This window comes from Lutra lutra, chromosome 7, assembly GCF_902655055.1.
Source record: "Lutra lutra chromosome 7, mLutLut1.2, whole genome shotgun sequence".
NCBI classification, from domain to species: domain Eukaryota; kingdom Metazoa; phylum Chordata; class Mammalia; order Carnivora; family Mustelidae; genus Lutra; species Lutra lutra.
The window spans coordinates 85,419,906-85,432,901 of record NC_062284.1 but is presented as its reverse complement, the minus strand read 5'-3'; the positions used below and the strand labels follow the sequence as shown (position 1 = coordinate 85,432,901).

General features: G+C 42.9%; 1 pseudogene; it reads left to right on the top strand.

Annotated features, from left to right (window-relative positions):
* Positions 1–9,048: 9,048 nt before the first annotated feature.
* LOC125104199 (dynein light chain Tctex-type 1-like) lies at positions 9,049–9,722 on the top strand (annotated as a pseudogene).
* Positions 9,723–12,996: the final 3,274 nt, after the last annotated feature.

The following is a 12,996-nucleotide window of genomic DNA, read 5'->3' as shown; positions in this document are numbered from 1 at the left end:
TAAGTAGGATTGATTCAATCCTACAGTCACACAGCTAATAACTTAACTGTAGGCCCAAAATGTATGTTCAGGGCTTCCTGATTCTAAACTCTAAGCCATGAAGAGTTGGTTGTGGGGCGCCTGGGTGGCTCAGTGGGTTAAGCCGCTGCCTTCGGCTCAGGTCATGATCCCAGGTCCTGGGTTCGAGCCCCACATCGGGCTTTCTGCTCAGCAGGGAGCCTGCTTCCTCCTCTCTCTCTGCCTGTCTCTCTGCTTACTTGTGATTTCTCTCTGTCAAATAAATAAATAAAATCTTTTAAAAAAAAAAAGAGTTGGTTGTGACAGGTTACCATTTATAATAGGAATTTATTAACTAGAACCCTAAAGGTCTATAAAATGTAAGGCAGGCACTACTCAGCAGTCCTACTTCTTAGAATTTATCCTAAGGAAATAGTGAGTGAATACACAGATGGGTTTACAAATACATTTATGACAGCATTATTTTTAGGATACAAAATTACAAACAAGGTATACATCCAACTAACAGGTTATTGGTTAAATCAAAAGCTGGCACACTTCCTCTGTAGAGGGCCATACAGTAAATACTTTCAGCTTCCCAAGCTATGCGGTCTCTGTTCTAACTACTCAACTCTGCCCCTACAGCACAAAAGCAGCCACAGACAATAATACGTGAACAAATGAGTAGGGCTGTGTTCCAATAAAACATGAACGGATGGAGAGGGGGCAGAATTCAGCCAACAGGCCACAGCTTGCCAACCCCTGGGTTAAACTCTAATATACAGCATTATACACAATAGAATACTATTCAGTCACTTTTTAAAATGTTTTTAAGATTTTATTTATTTATTTGACAGAGAGAGATAGAGATCACAAGTAGGCAGAGAGTCAGGTAGAGGGAGAGGGGGAAGCAGGATCCCTGCCAAGAAGAGAGCCCGATGCGGGGCTCCATCCCAGGACCCTGGGATCATGACCTGAGCCGAAGGCAGAGGCTTAACCCACCAAGCCACCCAGGCGCCCCTATTCAGTCATTTTTTAAAAATTAAGTAGATCTGTATGTACAGATATGAAAAGATGTCTATGACCTACAACTAAGTGAATAAAACTAAGTGAATAAAACACGTGGAATCATATCATACGTACAGCTTTGGGGGGGAAGATTTGTGTACACATAGGAAAAATGTTGAAGTGATGCATAAGAGGCGGTCCAAGTTACCTTTGCAAGGGCAGGACTATGTGGGACTTAAACATCCTACATCATACATCTCTGTATTGTTTAAAATTTTTTACCATAAACATGTATATTTACAATCAGATAGAAAAATCCATTTCAAAAAGAGCTTGAGGCTCTGACCAAAACACCTACTTAGTCCACACTAAATTATTCAAGCTTCTAGTAAGTGAGAAATCCTGAATACAGGACAACTTCTGTATTCAATAGTTCAGGAGCGGCTCTTCCAGTATAGGCATTAAAACGTCATGACTTCTTTTTTTTTTTTTTTTAAGATTTTATTTATTTATTTGACAGAGATCACAAGTAGGCAGAGAGGCAGGCAGAGAGAAAGGGGGGAAGCAGCTCCCCGCTGAGCAGAGAACCCGATGCAGGGCTTGATCCCAGGACTCTGGGATCATGACTCGAGCTGAAGGCAGAGCCTTTAACCCACTGAGCCACTCAGGCGCCCCAAAATATCATGACTTCTTGAAGTTCTTTCCAAGTCAAGGTTCTAAAGATAATTCTTTTGTTTTTTATTTAGAGAGAAGGTACACACATGGTGGAGGGGCAAAGGGAAAGGGAAGAAAGAATCCCAAGCAGGGTTCACACCCAGTTTGGCACAAGACGCAAGGCTCGATCCCAGGACCCTGAGACCTGAGCAGAGATCAAGAGTCAGATGCTCAACTGACTAAGCCACCCCAGTGCCCCAAGAAAGAATTCTTTTAGAACTTTAGAGTCAATGTTCTTTTCCTCTTTCCATCACAATAAATATACTACTAGCAGTCTTCTCTCAAAAGGAATAGTTTTTTTTTTTTTTAAGATTTTATTTATTCATCTGAGAGAGAGAGTGTGTGTGTGTGAGAGAGGAGGGGAGGGGCAGAGGAAGAGGGAGATGCAGACTCCCCAATAAGCAAGGAGCCCAACGCAGGTTCAATCCCAGGAGCCCAAGACTGTGACCTGAGCAGAAGGCAGAGGCTTAACCGACTGAGCCACCCAGGCACCCCAAAAGGGACAGATTTTTAACCACCCCAAAAATATATAAGCCTTGATAAGGAAAGATACTATCTGGAGGAATATCTTTATTTACAGCTCTGGAAATGCTTAGAATTCTAGCAGGTATTTGTATTCCATTTCTAAAATATTATACAAATGCCCGAAACCAAGCTATTAGAATTAACAGACCAGCAACACTAAGGCTGCTTTGTGCCTTAGAAGCTACCAATATAATACCTCTCTGAATCGAATTGAATTGAATTTATACACTGCCTAAAATCATACACTACAATACACAAAATGTCCAGTGCTAAGTTCCTTAGGATATACAAAATAGATACAAACACAATCCATTTACTTTTTTTTTTTTTTTTTCCTGATGACTGCTCACTTTGTGAATAGTTTAGAGAACACAAGACTTTTTGGCAGACCGTGTTCACTTCTGAGGAGTCGTTTTCCACCAGTAGCTGTCTTTCATACAGAAGCTCCCGCCAGTCTTACAGCCACTCCATCAGAGGCTGGGTGGGTTTTCTCCCTCAACCACAGTGTCATGTAATTTCAGACTAAGACCACATGTTCTAGAATTACTTGTATTAGATATTCTATCTGGGTAGAGTCTTATTTTTGAGTGGCTTTTTAAAAGATTGTTTCTCACTATTTGGTGTCAAAGAGATGATGGCTTAGTATCTCCATACTATTAATGTTAAGAAAAAGAATTTATAGATAGGTTGCTTAAAGACAATTAAAAAAAAAAAGTCTCCCTGTCTGTTAATTGGATAATTAATGGCATTTTTTAAACTAGCATTGATCCAAGTACCTTTTATGCTCATTGGCAGATTGATTATCCATGAAGAAGTTCTCTGTTATCTTTATTATCCATTTGGATAAGAAGGAAGGCCTTGGGGAAGGGACAAAGGATTAGCTTTGTTTACACCAGACTCTACCCTTTCACATTCAGCCTCCTTTGTGAGTTGGCTCTGATTGGAGTCTTAGGGAGAAGGGATGAATCTTGAAAAAGATCTTTAATAGAATTAAAATCTTTTTCAGGCATCAAAAATAGAATTATGGTTATGTCCTTGCATCCATGGTTGCTTAGGGGTAAGGGGGAAATAAAACCCTGCTCACTTGCCTTTTTTATCTGCCGGGCTTTTTTCTGTGTCCCTATCTTCCCACCCCCACCTCCGTCGCTCTCATATTTCTATGACTGAAAAACAAAACCATGGGCTGGTTACTGCAACAGTATCATTTATTTGTGTTCTTCAAGCAGCCTGCAACGCAGCCAGAAGATAATGGACACCTCATTTATTCAAGCTCTGAATGATCATATTTAATTCCCTGTGACAGCTGTCTTCCCCACATTAGCATTGCAAATAAGTTCGGTTTTGTAATGGCCTTCTATTGAACATGATTCAATTATGTGTGGTCTGTATCGAGGATACGGTCTTAGTATCTATAGCAATATTTCTGCAAGCTGCTGCTCTTTACACTGCTCACATTTAAGCTGGCTGTTTACCACAATGCTTTCCTTGAACTATACTGAACTCCCTACACTTGCAAATAAAATAAAGAGGAATGAATGTAATTTGAAAAAGCAGTTACCGGGCATATAGATATTACATACCTCCTCCCCTTTTACATATGTAATCAACCTGGAAGCACTTTGAAAAAATTGCCGATTGTCCCATTTTAAAACCCAGATAATAAAATCATTATGGCCAATTAAACGATTAGACGATGCTAGACACATTGGGGTTCAATGCCCGGTTTTGCATATCACTGACACACTATTAGGTGTAAGGCAATCGGTCTGAATTCAGAGTCATTTTCCCGTAATGGAGGTGAGAAGCCTACACGTGGGCAAACAAGCAGCTTCCTCAGGGCCTGAAGGAAGATTTCAAGGTGACCTGATCTTAGCAAGGGGTGAAATGCAGCCCCCTCGCCTCAAAAATCCACAACTCGCTAAACGGCTCCTGCCTCCAGAGGTTCATCTGCAGATGTAGCCACCAGCTGGGTTTCCATGGGGTTCCCTTGGCAGCTGTGGAACCAGCATGGAATAGGAAGACAGAAGAAAGAGGCAGCTGGGTAGGAGAAAGGGGCTGCCTACCCAGACTCCACAAGATGTCATCGCAGACCATGTGTCAAAGTGCCTCTGAGGCCACCTGGGCTGGCTGCCCAAAGTGACTGTGGTCTCCCAAGTCTCTGAAGGCTCTTGCATCATCTCTTGCGTCCTGGTGGTCCATGGAAAAGCAGATGGAGTGGCTTGCCTAGACAGGACTCCCGATGTTCCCTCAGCCAGAGGAGGAGTAAATCCTGTGAGCTCCCCTCAGTGTGGGAAGTAGAAATCAGGCTGCCGTGGCTCGGCCCTTCCCAGCTTCTTAGCCTTTGTCAGCCCTTCTCTGTCTGTCTGCAAGGAAGGGATGTTGCGCTCTGGTACCCTGACCACGCAAGAGTTTGGTGAGGCAGAGCTGCCAGGGAGGCTTGATATTCCAGAGGTTACGCTCAGTTCTGGAAAGGGTTAACAGGCATGCTTGACTCCACCTAAGGCATGTCTTCCAACACAGCTTTTCTCAGTAAACAGGATGGCATTCTGATTGGCATTCAGCTGATTCCTGGGTCTCACTCCCCACTGGTTTGAGAGCATGGGGAAGAAGAGTTAGTTATTGCCTAACCTGACAAGTAAATCCTTCCCCTTCTGTTTGATACTAACTTAATGCGGAGCAGGGCTTCATGGATTCTAATATGCTTGTACGTCACCTGGAGATCTTGTTCAGCTGCAATTCTGATTCAGGAGGTCCAGGACGGGGCTTAACAGTTGGTCCACATGACGCCAGCGCTGCTGGTCCACGGCCCACACTTTGGGCCGCAAGAATGTACAATGTGGTCTTCTCAACAGAGAACTCAGGGCAGACTCAGGGGTCAGGCATAAGGGGAACACAATATTCTACACCCTCTTCCTTCTCCACTTAAGGTGGGGTTCTTCAACTCCCAACTGTGGATTAGAATCAACTGACAATTTTTTAAAAACTCTGGTTCTTGAGAGTCGTGCCCAGAGATTTTTGCTCAGTAAGTTGGGAGTAGAGTCCAGAAATCTGCATTTTTAAAAAGCATTTTAACATTGAACAGGCATTTTAACAGGTTATTCTCATGCAGGTGGTCCTGGAAACACACTCACACTGGCTGAAGAGTCACATAGGGGATGCCCATCCAGAACCCCTCAAGAATAATGCCACCTTCCTTTTTTTGTATGGTCCCTCAAGAGTTGCACAGTGCTGTCATGGTGACTGCTTGATTTGACCTTCATAATAGCAGGTTTGCCTCTATCTTCCAGATGAAGAAACAGATACAGGTTTGAAACATGTCTGAGGCCAAATAACCTTCTTAGTAGATTTGACCACCTCAACACGGGGACTTGCCCACAAGTCATGTGTCCCCAAATCCCCTCAGTCCTTGGCAAACCAGGACTGTTGGTCACCTCATTATCTAGTCAAAGGAGTGAAAGAAAAAAACCTGGGTACCTCTCAATTTGGTGAGGTAAACCTACCAAACATAAAATGTAATAGTAAGTCAGATACCCACCGGCTGATTTCGGCAAAAATGAGATTTGCTGGAGAAACTTTGGTTAGCTCACAAAGTCACAGGGAAAACTAGAAGACCAAGATCAGAAAATGAGCAGGATGGGGCTCCTGGGTACCTCAGAGGTTTGAGCCTCTGCCTTCAGCTCAGGTCATGATCTCAGGGTCCTGGGATGGAGCCCCTCATAGGGCTCTCTGCTCAGCAGGGAGCCTGCTTCTCCCTCTCTCTCTGCCTCCCTCTCTGCCTACTTGTGATCTCTCTCTGTCAAATAAACAAATAAAATCTTAAAAAAAAAAAAAAAAAGAAAAGAAAAAGAAAGGAAGAAAGAAAATGAGCAGGAGCAAGGAAGACCGTGCTGCCAGAACCACTGCTAAACAAAGTCATAGCACAGCACCCACCAGTGACATGCCACCAAGCAGTTAACACTCCAGCTTACACCAGCCTTGGCACTGCTGTCCCCGCTGCCCCCAGCAAGTGTCTGTTGCTGTCACTCTTCCTGGGGGCAGAAGAACTCCCACTTTCCCTGCTTCTCTATTACTTACTCCCAATCCAAAGACTAAGGCACATGCATCTGATTGGCCAAGTCTCCGTTACATTTCTAGATCACAGCTGCGTGGAAAGCGAGGAAATGAAGCATCAGCAATTGTCAACTTTGAGAAACCTCCCATAACAAAGGAAAGGCATTCAGATACTGGAAGAAAAAACAAAAACAAAAACGAAAACCAGATACTCCAGGATGCTTTTTCTCTTGTATTGGAAAGCCAATCTAATAATGAAAAGATTAACACAATTTTCAAATGTTACCTTTAAAAGTAGACCCTAAAAATGTCAGTATTATCCTAGAGCTGTAGAAACTAGAGAGATATTAGTAACTTTATAGTAAAGCAGCTTTATAACAACACAAATAAAAAAAAAACCGCATCGAAGAATATAATCACTACATATAATATCCAAAATATATAAAAAATAATCTAACTCCTCTTAGAAAAATCACCTATTATTTTTAAGCCTTCAAATTAGACACTGCTTAATTCTTTGCCCAAAGTATGCCATTTTAACACACAAAGAACTGCAGGGATGAGCGCGTCATGAAGTGAGTAAAGAACATGAGTCCCTTCTCTTTAACCACAGAGCAAACACATAAACAGTGCGCGGTCACTGAAATTTCACCAACCTGCTGCCCGTAGCTGGCTATACGCTATAATCACTAAGGGTGGAATTTCTCATCCTAAAACACCGAGTCCGTCATAATAGATGTAATAGCTTTCTCTGATGCCTCCTGGGCTTGGAGGATCCTTTGAAAAATGCCTCCCTATTCCATTCTGATTCCTCACTAGTCCCTTTATTGATTTTCTGCAGCTGTTTTTCTTAAGCATAAGAAGCAAATCATCCTAGTTGGTTCCTCCAGACATCTGCTGATAAATCTACTTCAACCTTGTCCAATTTCCTAGAGCTATACTACAATCTTTAGGAGAATCTTCGACTCTTCCTTTCTTTCTCCTCTTTATGCTTGTGACTGTCTGGTGGTGCTCTCGGGATTCTAATTACACTCTCTTTTGTTGGCTCCAATGACACCCCAGTCTCAATTTGCCCTGTATCTTCTTCATCTCAGAGTTCCCCACATCCCCGATAACGTCACACCGATGCCTAAAGTGATACACACACTAATCTCCCCCTGCTTGCAAGGAAAAGGTGAAGTACTCCAGAATAAATCTGACGTATTTCTGCCATGTTTTTTACCACAAGCACGATGCCCACATCTCTGTGACAGCCACGTTCTGCGGACTGGCTCAAGTCCAGTCTTCCTGCATCCTGGCTTTCCTCCCTTTCCCAAGGCATTAAGCTCTTCGCCATTTAGAGACCAAAGTTATACATCATCATTCCTCTACTTGAGTGTGTCACTTATGAAAAGCATCCTGCTTTGTCCATGACACTGGCAAACAGAAACCACGACAGCACAATGGGATTTTGTCACAAATGCAGAAGTCGCCACGGAAAAAGTCCTAAAAGCATATGCTGTGCGGGTAAACACTCACCTGGTAAATTAAAAGGCATTTTTCTTTTCCCCCACCCCGTTTCACCCAAGTGTCCCTCTCCCCCGGCTCACTGCAGCAAACCTTGGCATCTTGGTCTCCTCTCCCATTCCTCTCGCTTCTCTACACCCTCCTAAGCCACCTGAACTCATACACTGCATGCTCTCTGGCTTGTAATTATCCTCGACTACGGCTTCTTATGCCCTGGAAGTGACCGTGCCTGGAGTCTTTTCCAGACTCATCTCCAGCCTTTGGACTTCTGTTACTTCGTCTCTCTCTTCCGGGTCCCTGCTTTGCCTTTCACATCCTTCTCCCAGAGAGGGGAGGGGAGCTGTCTGCTGATCCTCCTCTTCCCACATAATAATACACACAAGCTGTCTTAGCAACCGAACCTGGCATTAGCACAGTCTCACTTCAGAACTTTCCATTGAGGCCAAAGGAGCCCCTGACAGGAGTCACTATACCATGCCTATGGGTCTCTGGGGACCCCCAAACCACTTCAGGATACTCCAAACCAATCTCCCAGGCACTTCGCAGGAGGCTGGCTCCACTTCAGCCAAGTGCCCTGCACTGAAAGACGGCGTCTTTTCCATCGGTAACTAGTGCAGTTAATGAGAGCACTGGACACACTGGCGCTAAGGAAATTAGTCAGAATTTAATTCTGCCAATAAATTGCCTTGGGCTTGATGGCGCACCAAGAGCTTCCCCGGGGGCCTACTTTAAATTGTAGGTGTGTTTTAGGTCTTCATAGATCAGACAATATTGGCTCCTGGGCTGCAATAAAATGTTTTTGCTATAATAATCTGTTATTATATTTATGAACCTGCTCAGCACTTGGCATCTCTTCTGTAACAATTTAACACACCCCTAAACACGCACTTTTGTGACGGGCTGTAAGATAAACCCGAGACACACAGTGGCAGTATATACCGTATTTCTTCCTTGGCCTTTCTCCATTTTTCTCTCTTAAAACCACTTTCTCTTTAGAATACCTGTTAATACAGTGAATGGGATCTGTCTGACTTAAATCAAGCACTTTTTCCACTGGTTAACAAATTGTTGGTGGTATTCCTTGCTTGGAAATTTCCTTTGCTTGTCATTTTTTTTGATTAAGTAAATTTTATCCAAACCTCAAATACATAGGGCTGGCAGTGTAACAATTAGGAATAAATGAATGTACAGCACTTTTATTTTTAGGAAAAAATAGGGTTTAGTGGGAGGCAACACGCAGGAAGGAAGATGGAAGACTACCAGGCTGCGGAGGAGTCTGCTTTTGTTGTCGATGAAGGAGCAACATTGTAAAAGAAGCTATAGAGAGCGCGATCGGTGGCAATGCCTACCAGCACAGCAAAATGAATCAGTGGACCACAATCGTAGTAGAACAAACTTTAAGCCAACTCACCACGCTGGGAAAGCCATTTAAGTACATCGTGACCTGTGTGATTATGCAGAAGAACGGAGCGGGGCTGCACACGGCGAGTTCTGCTTCTGGTACAGCTCTATGGATGGCAGGGGCACCGTGCGGTGGGAGAACAAGACCATGTACTGCATCGTCAGCGCCTTCAGGCTGTCCATCTGAGGCTCGCCGGCCCTCCGCCTGTGCCTGCGCATGCCTCCTCTCCCCACGGGCACGGGCTCCGGCCAGCACCTTCCTCCTCCTCTCTCTCGTGGCGCTCACGGCGTCGAGGACAGCCAGGTGACTGCCCTATTCTGTGAACGGCATAGCCAAGTCTGAGGACTGTCATCCTGGGTGCTCAGGCCTCTGCTGCCAGTCTCTTAACTCTGAATATTTCTTTTCAAAGGTGCTAAAAACTTAAATCTGCTAGTTTGAAACTTTCTCTCTCTCAGATACACTAATTTTCCATACTTTGTACTTTGGTTAGAATAATAAATTATTCCACTTTGAAAAAAAATAGGGTTTAGTTACTTTAGGCCTCTGATTTTGCACCTTTTAATCTTCTCTGAAAAATAATGTGATATCTCTCAACACCTCAATTTCCTCAGTAGGCCTCAGTCCCCACACTCATCTGAGAAGCATCATGCCCTTTATTTCTGAGAACTTACTCCCCTCTGCCCCCCACACATGAGAAGTATCTCAAACTAGGAAAACAGCAAACGCAAGCAAGAGTCTACAAAATATGAAATTAAATCTCAGCATACCTTCCAATTATTTTTTACACACCTACATACAAGGCAATATATTTCTGTGTATTTGTGTAGGAATATATTTCTTTGTTTAAGAAGTTTGGGAATCATACTATATATATTTTAACTCACTTTTTCTATTTAACGACATCTATGAACGCTTTTTCCATGCTTGGTTATTTTGGGATATGTTTACCTACAACTAAAAAATAAATGTAAGTTTTCATAATCAAAACAAATGTACTATCTAGCCAGAAATACAGGCAAAAACTAAAGCTAGGGATTCGGTCATCATCATTCTTTTACTCAAGAGTCACTTATGAAAGGCATCCCACTTTGTCCATGACACTGGCAAACAGAAAACACGACAGCATAATAGAATTTTGTCACAAATGTAGAAGTCGTCACAGAGAAAGTTCTAAAAGTCTGTGTTATGTGAGTTATTCTGTAAGTAATTTATTTTAATGTATTTCTTTAACCACATTTTAATTTTTTTCTTTCTGTTTTGCAAACCATCACATAATCGAGTTTAGTTTTTCTGTTAAAAAGAAACAGCATTAAAAAAAAAAAAAAAACAGAAAAAAAAAAAAAAGAAACAGCATTCATGGGACACCTGGGTGACTCAGTTGGTTCAGTGCCTGCCTTTGGCTCAGGTCATCCCAGGATCCTGGGATGGAGTCCTGTATCACTCTCCCTGCTCAGTGGGGAGCCTGCTTCTCCTGCCTGCCACTCCCCCTGCTTGTGCTCTCTCTCCGACAAATAAATAAATAAAATCTTAAAAAAAAAAAAAAAAGGAAAGAAAGAAAGAAAGAGCATTCAGGGGCACCTGGGTGCCTTACTCCATTAAGCATCGGACTTGATTTTTGGCTCAGGCTGTGGGATTGAGCACCCTAGTAAGGGCTCCTCGCTCAGCAGAGAGTCAGCTTGAGATTCTCTCCCTCTTCCCCTCCATGCCTTCCCCTCCCCACTTACCCACCCACACTCTCTTTGAAATAAACAAATAAATAAATCTTAAAAAATAAAAATAAAAATCAAAGAAAGAAATAGCATTCAGGACTAGGTCATTCTCCCAAGAGAATTATTTAGTTCTCAGAGATAAGAAAAGACCAAGAATTTACTTAATCATTTATTTTTAAAGACTTTATTTATTTGAGAGAGAGAGATTGCAAGCAAGAGAGAGCACAACCTGGGGAGAAGGAGAAGCAGACTCTGTTGAGCTGGGAGCCTGACTCAGGGCTTGATCCCAGGACCCCAGGATTATGACCTGAGCCAAAGGCAGATGCTTAACCAGCTGAGCCACCCAGGCTCCTGAAGACCAAGAATTTATATAAAATTATTTAATGCATTCATGTCAAAAACAATATGTGATTAAATAAATGTCTAGTAATTGCATAATGCATAATTACTATGCATAATGCCTAATAATACTATTTTATGCTGGTATAAATCTTTCCTTATGTGACTTGTGAAACCTTAACTAATGCTTCCAAAATCATCCCCTGCCTATATACAACATGATGTACCAACATAAAAAATGATTCAGAAACAGTTATGTCCACCAAGTGCAAAGCAGAGCCTTTTTACCCTACAGACCTAAGATCAGAAGTTACGGAGAGACAGAATTAAGTGTCCTTGTTCACTTTTTTTTTTTTTAAGCTGGACAAACACTTCACACTGGAAGAGAGATCACAAATCCTTTCAAACATGGATGAAAAAAATCCATTGTCTCTGTAAAAGAAATCCTTTCCTTAAAACAGCTGCCAAAGAGAAGCCACCAGCTGGCCTAATGATCTGGCCAGCAAAACTGGCTAACATGGAGATGATTATAAAATGGTAGCCTCCCGGGGGCCTGAGCATCCCTGACCAGAGTAGGTGGCCAGCAACTTGAATCCCCTAGGGGAAGTCCCCATCTTTGCAGACTGCCTGGCACAGGATACAGAGAACTGTTGGCAGCCAACTCTGGTTATGGCAACTTCCAAACGAATTTCCCACACATGACTCTGAATGGAGGCTCCAATGAGGGGGGCTGAAGTGGGCTACTCTATTGTCATCCATGGGCTCATTCTCCTGAAGCAACCAGGTGAGCACATGGGCTCAGGCCCTGGGTCCAGGGTGCTGCTTTGCCAATGCACAAAGAAATAACAATAAAATTTTAGTGCCTCAAATATATCCATGGTAGTTCAGGTTATGATGCCACTGCCCAGTTTTACTCTGAGGAAATTCTCTACCAAATTTTATCTCACACAAAGGATTGCTGACTGGATCCATGCTTTTTACCAGACTAAAACAGTTCTCCAATTTAACCCCTTGTGGCCAGGAACAAAGGAGAAGTCCTACAGTAGGAGAGATTGTGGGACTAGACTCAGCCCTTTCCCACACCGATTCATCACCTTCCCTGACTTGATTCAGACCCAATATTCTCAACAAGAACAGGGGACAGTCCCTTGGTCCCTCCTCTCTCAGCACAAGACCTGGTCTCCCACACAGAGAAGGTGTGAGCTCCCTCCAGGCTAGTCACACGTGCACATCCCAGACTGACTATATACACACACATCTGTCCTTCCTTTCCCCTCATCTCAGAGAAGCAGACCTCCTCTCCCCACAAGCCATTCTGCCCCTTGCCTTCTTCAAGATCTCGCTGATCATCAACTTTTTCACCTCATTCTCTCACATACATATAAGTTTTATCTGTGCTAAACCACAGGCTCTGGAGTAAGACACTCTGAGTTTAAATCCGGGTTTGCAACTTGCTGTGTGACCTTGGGCAAATTACTTAATCTGTCTCTCGGTTTCTTTATCTATGAGATTATGATAAATACAGCATCTACCTCATGAGGTATTTTGAAGATTAAGTAGGTGACTTATTTAATGGGCTTACATAATATCTGACACACATTAAGTCTTTCTTTACAAGTCATACATATATCATATATCTGCATATATGATATATACTGCCAGAACTTTATTTCCTTAAGAGACTGACCTCAACAGAACCAGCCTAAAATTCATTTCTCACAATTTTGGTTCCCTTTTTCCTCTCTC